Source organism: Carcharodon carcharias, chromosome 14 (genome assembly GCF_017639515.1).
Source record: "Carcharodon carcharias isolate sCarCar2 chromosome 14, sCarCar2.pri, whole genome shotgun sequence".
Classification (NCBI taxonomy): domain Eukaryota; kingdom Metazoa; phylum Chordata; class Chondrichthyes; order Lamniformes; family Lamnidae; genus Carcharodon; species Carcharodon carcharias.
This window is the reverse complement of record NC_054480.1, coordinates 127,942,750-127,948,775: the sequence shown is the minus strand read 5'-3', so window position 1 is coordinate 127,948,775 and position 6,026 is coordinate 127,942,750.

Below are 6,026 nucleotides of genomic sequence, written 5' to 3'. Positions count from 1 at the left end.
ATCCCCCATTACATGACTATCCTCCAGAGCCAACTACCTCCTTACCCATCTGCCACCTACCCACCTTACCATCTCACCCACTTCATCAAACTACCACCTCACCTCCTGCCACCTTACCCACATGCCACCTCACCCGCCCACCACATCAACCATTTACTACCTCATCCACCTACCACCTCACCTACCTACCCCCTACCTACTTATCATCTCACCCACCTACCCCCTACCCACCTACCATCTCACCCACCTGCCCCTACCCACTTACCATCTCACCCACCCTACCATCCTATCCACCACCTACCTCAACCACCTACCACCTCACCTCCTGTCACCTCACCCACCTACCATCTCACCCCCTGTCACCTCACCCACCTGCCACATGACCTACCTGCCACCTCACCCATCTACCACCTCACCCACCTACCCCTACCCACCTACCACCTCACCCACCTACCACCTGCTACCTGTCACCTGACCCAGCTGCCACCCCACCCACCTACCACATCACCCACTCTATCACCCTACTCATTTCTTCATTCATCCACTCATCAATTCACTGAAATTCAAACAGGACCTTTAAACTTGCCATACAGCAGCTGGTACCATCAAAAGGAGATGTGTCGTGTCTTCCCCCTCCACTGAGACGGAGCTTTCCGAGGGATGCAGCACTCTGCATTTCTGGGAAAACTGTGCTCAGAAGGTTCCAGAAGAAATGTGAAGCAGTGGTGAATCAGGGGAATGTTCAAGTGGAGCGACAATCCGACTATGATTGCTGCTCCTTGGAACATCTGGGCTACTGTTTATACTTTGTACGGTTTTGGCCTCCATACCTAAGGAAGGATATATTGACTTTTTAACAGTTTGATGCAACTGAGTGGCTTGCTAGGCCATTTCAGAGGGCACTTAAGAGTCAACCACCACCCTATCATCACTGTAGATGTACCTCCACCACAGGGACTGCAGTGGTTCAAGAAGGCAACTCAACACCACCTTCTCAAAGGTAAATAAGGATGAGCAATAAATGCTGGCCTAGCCAGCGAAGCCCACATCCTGTAATTTAATAATAAAAAGAATATTGGCTTAGTTAGAGTGGGTGCAATGAAGGTTCAATAGATTAATTTCTGGGGTGAGAGTATTATCCTATGAGGAGAGATTGAGTGGAATGGGCCTATATTGTCTGGAATTTAGAAGAATGAGAGGTGATCTCATTGAAGCTTATCAAGTTATTAGAGGATTTGGCAGCACTGATGCTGAAAAGCAGTTTCCACTGGTTGGTGAGTATAGAACTACAGGTCATCATCTCAGGATAAGGGGTCATAGGAACAAGAGGAGGCCAATTAGCCCCTCCACCCTGTTCTACCATTTAATAAGATCATGGCTGAGTTTTGACCTAACTCCATGGACCTTCATCCTATATCTCTTAATATATTTCAATGACAAAATGCATCAATCTCAGTTTTAAATTTAACAATTGATATAACATCAATTGGCATTTACTTAAAGAAGCGTTTACTCCACTGTCACTCAAACTTCTACTGCTTTGAGTGAAGAAGTGTTTCCTAAATTCACTTCTGAAAGGTCTGGATCTAAATTTTAAACAATGCCACCAAGTCCTAGACTCTCCAGCCAGTGAAAATAGTTTCTCTCTACCCACCCTGTCTGTGATTAACAGAGTTCAACTTGAACAGGTTGATATCTTCTGCTATCTTGGGTCACTCATCACAAAAGATGCAGTGTCTACCAAAGAAATTTGGGTGAGACTTAACAAGGATCATGACATTGTGAACTCACTTCAAAGAATATGGAGCAGCCACAGCATCTTGACTGCAGTGAACATTCATCTTCTGAAATCCCACATGTGGCTGGTGACAGTGTACGGCTGTGAAAGCTGAACAATCAAGAGGAGTGACAAAGCTCAAATAAGAGCATTTGAAATGAAGGGACCCTGATGGATATTACGTGTGCCACAGACAGCCAAGTGGACAAATGAATGGGTGCTCAAGAAAGCTGGTGTTAAAAGGAGGCTCATATATTTTGGAGACATGAAGCTAACAGGAGGGGAGTGTTCAGAGAAGGAGGTAATGTAAGGTGAAACACCCAAGAAATGTACGCAAGGAGACCCAAGATGGCGTGGATGAATAATATCAGAACACGGACTGGGATAGGCAGTAAGGGCAGTGGAGAATAGAAATCAGTGGTTCATGGTATGGCCAACCCTCGGCATGAGGTTGGATGAAAAACAAGACAAGACAAGAGACCCTGTCTGTTCCCCTTAATATCTTGAAAATTTCAATCAGATCACCCCTTTCCCTTCTAAATACCAGGGACGACGACCCTAGTTTGTGTATTAAAAACAGAAAATGCTGGAAATACTCAGCAGGTCAGGTAACAGTTGTGGAGAGAAATAGAATTAACATTTCAGGGTTTTGTGTAACTGCTCCTCGTAATTTAATCCTTGGAGTCTAGGAATTATTTTAGTAAATTTACCCAGCATGCTCTCCAAGGCCAATATATCCTTCCTCAGGTGTGGTGCCCAGAACTGTGCACAGTATGCCGTGTATGGTCTAACCAGGGCTTTGTTTAGCTGAAGCATGACTGGTCCTCTAGATAGAAAGACCACTATTCCATGAGCCTTTCTGATTATTTTCTGAACCTGTTCATGACATTTTAAATGTTTATGAAAATGGACCCCCCAAGTCTCTTTGGACCTCCACTATTATTAGCTTTTCACTATTTAGAAAGTACCCTGTTCTTTTTGGATCCATTGTCTACATTGAAATACATTTGCCACAGATTTGCCCATTCACTTAATCTATCAATATCTCTTTGCAATTTTATGTTTACTTCCACACTGCTTGCAGTGTCATCTATCTTGATGTTATCAGTAGATTTGGATGTATAGTTTTCTATTTCATCATCTAAGTTGTTCAGAAATATAGTGAATAGTTGAGACCCCAATACGGATCCTTACAGGATATCACTAGTCACATCCTGGCAATTAGAGTATCTGCCTTTTACCCCTACTCTCTGTCTCCTGTCGCTCAGCCAATTTCCTATTCAGATCAATAACTTGCCTTCAGTTCCATGAACTTAAACTTTAGCGAAAACAAAAACAGAATTACCTGGAAAAACTCAGCAGGTCTGGCAGCATCGGAGGAGAAGAAAAGAGTTGACGTTTCGAGTCCTCATGACCCTTTGACCAGTTCTGTTGAAGGGTCATGAGGACTCGAAACGTCAACTCTTTTCTTCTCCGCCGATGCTGCCAGATCTGCTGAGTTCTTCCAGCTAATTCTGTTTTTGTTTTGGATTTCCAGCATCCGCAGTTTTTTGTTTTTAAACTTTAGCGAACCTGTTCACTACTTCGGTCACCTCTTCAAAAGATGCCAACAGGTTCAGCTGGCATGAACTACCCTTTACAAATCTATGCTGGTTCTCTCTGATCAGATGAAAATTTTCAATGTGTTCAGTCACTCCATCCTTAATTATAGACCCTTCTATTTCCCGACAACAGATGTTGGACTACCTGACCTATAATTCCCTGGTATCCTACTCTCACTTTCTTAAATAGTGAAGTGACGTGTCATTTTCTAATTGAGAAAACTTTGGAAGATTATAGTTAGGACATCCGCATGTTTAAATTCCTTTAAAACCCTTGGATATAACCCATCTGATCCTGGACCTTTGTCATTTCTTTTTGTGCCATTATTTTCTTCATTAGTTTCATTTTGTTTACGTTAATTTGTGTAGCCCTGATTCAATATTACTTTCCTTGCAATGTATGGCATGCTAAAATCCAACTCTACCGTAAGGCATTTAGGACTGAGGTGAAGAGAAATTTCTTCAATGAGTAGCTTATGAATCTTTGGAATTCTCTACCCCAGGGAGATGTGAATGCTCAATTGCTGTTCAAGGCGATAGATAGACTTTTGGACACATATGGGATCAGGGGATTTGGGGATAAAGAAGGAAGTGGAGTTGAGGTAGAAGGTGAGATCTGAGTGAATTACAGAACAGGCTTGAGGGGTCGTATCCTTCACCAATTTCTTATATTTCTTAAACATACATCTAGTTTGGAGCTAGTCAATTGTTTTTACCTTGTTTTAACTTACTGAAGTCTTGAAAAATTGCAAATCAAGGATTTAATCTTATGGGAAGAATGGCCAATTAGGTGTGATAGAATAGAGATGCCTGGTAATTGTACTTAGATTAAAATAAATTTGGGGTGATTGTAATAAATTTAACTGTGATTAAGGGTGATTGAAAGTATGTTGCAGGAAGTGCATTTCAAATATAACACATTTAAGTTAACATTAGTTAATCTCCCACAGGGTAAGACAGAGTGAGGTATCACTGTCTTACTTGTACTTATGTTATTATGCTGAAATATCTATGTGGTCTCCGCTTTTGCTTTTGTTTCTCTCCCTCTCTTTGCCCCTTCCCCCCCAATACCCCTTTATTTTGTTTCCCTCCCTGTCATCCATTTCTTGTTCTTTTCTTTCCTTTATCAGGTAGGAGGCCGGTTGTGGTGGTATTTGGGAAAACAGTGACCAAGATTTGAGGACTTCATTTGGGTGAGGGATTGCCAGACAAATGTAACCCTCAATAGGCCCTACCTGTTGTAAAGTATTGGGCGTAGTTCGATATGAGCTATTAAAGTATTTGTACTCTCAGGTAGCTCAACAGTAAGTATTTATTAACTACTTGAAACTATACATATAGGGGAGAACTTCTCCTATGGCATGCGGGCTGGGCGGGAGTGGATGGGGGTGGGTGCGGAGCCGATTATCACCCGCGATTGGCTGCATTCCACCATTTTACAAGGGCCGGCCAATTAAGGCCTGCCCAGCGTAATGCGTGGCCAGCGGCGCAGCATGGAGCTGCCTCAGAGAGATTGAATGGTTGAGAAAACTTTTTAATCAATAAAGTGAAAATTTATTTAAACATGTCCACTCATGTGACTGTGCCACATGAGCTGGGACATGTTTGCAAAGTTAGTAAAATCGATTTATTTATTTTAAACACCTTCAGGAAAAAAACAAAAAAACTGCGGATGCTGGAAATCCAAAACAAAAACAGAATTACCTGGAAAAACTCAGCAGGTCTGGCAGCATCGGCGGAGAAGAAAAGAGTTGACGTTTCGAGTCCTCATGACCCTTCGACAGAACTCATCGACACCAACACCCATCTAGGACCCTCCACCCCTGCCTGTCCCTCCGTCCCCACCCCATCTTCCAATCCCAACCCCAGCCGTGTATTCACTATACCCCCTGACCTTCCCCTCTCCGATGCTGAACGTTCAGTGCTCAGCAAAGGACTTAGTTTCATACCCTTACGCCCTCACCTCAATGAATTTCGGGCTCGGCATGATACTGAACTCTTCTTCCGCCGTCTTCGTCTCCGGGCTCACTTCTTTGGGCAGGAGTCCTCTCCCAGTTCAACGGATCCTTTTACCCATCTTCAATATTCTCCCTCCACCTGGACCCCTCCCTCTGGATTCTTACCTTCTCTCGATCTTTTCATTGAGAACTGTCGGCGCGACATTAGTCGTCTCAATTTCTCTGCTCCTCTCACCCATTCTAACCTGTCTCTCTCTGAACTTACTGCACTCCATTCTCTCAGGTCCAACCCTGACATTGTCATCAAACCCGCTGACAAGGGTGGTGCTGTTGTTGTCTGGCGCACTGACCTCTACCACGCGGAGGCTGAGCGTCAACTCGCAGACACTTCCTCCTACCTCTCCCTGGACCATGACCCCACCACTGAACATCAAGCCATTGTTTCCAGGACTGTCACTGACCTCATCTCCTCTGGGGATCTCCCTCCCACAGCTTCCAACCTGATAGTTGCCCAACCTCGGACGGCCCGCTTCTATCTCCTACCTTCAGGAAACCTCATCCCACCCATGGATGAGGTTTCCTGAAAAGTGCGAAGGCCGCTTGGGCTCCTTGCCTGCCCGCCAACCTTAAAGTTAAACTAGCAGCATTGTTAACAAATTGAATTACTTTTTTAAAGGCCTTAATAGGCTG